Raw genomic sequence first — 709 nt, forward strand, 5'->3', positions numbered from 1 at the left:
ATAAAAACTAAAGAAATCTGAATAAAATATGGACTTTAGTTAATAATAATGTTTATTAGTTAATTGATTGTCACAAATGTCCCATGCTAATAAAGGATGTTAATAATGGGGGAGACAGGATGTGAGGTATATGGGAATTCTTTACTATTGTCACAGTTTTTCTGTATTTCTAAAACTAAGTAAAATTATTTTTAAAAAGCTCCTATATTTCTGGATATCTTTTAGGTTATCAAGTATAGACATAAATAAATTCTTACAACTAGAAAGGCAGTATAATCATAGAGAAATAATGTTTTAAGATTTAACTGAGGAGTAAGCATCTATTATAGAGTAGCAAATGTGGTTGAGTCATAAGAATTTTATTTAGATAGAGTTTTCTTTAAAGGCAAAAACCATGTCATTTATTTTTCTTGTACAATCCTGACCCTTTCTTGAGCTCGAAACACTATTGGCGTATATTGACTTAAATATATGTTATATTTGATGTGCTGGAGTTGAGCAGAGAAATAAATTATTTTATAACTTATTCCTCAATATTTAAGACATTGAGTAGGACTAGGTTAGAGAAAGTGGCAGCTCATAAAAATACAAAGTACACAGATATAGGTAAGTCCTTTCCATTGCAAATTTTAAAAAACTGGTTTAAGCAAAAAATAAAATAATATTTAATTTAAAATGTGTTTATATACATATATATACATACAACACA

Source organism: Pteropus alecto, unplaced genomic scaffold (genome assembly GCF_000325575.1).
Source record: "Pteropus alecto unplaced genomic scaffold, ASM32557v1 scaffold86, whole genome shotgun sequence".
NCBI classification, from domain to species: Eukaryota; Metazoa; Chordata; class Mammalia; order Chiroptera; family Pteropodidae; genus Pteropus; species Pteropus alecto.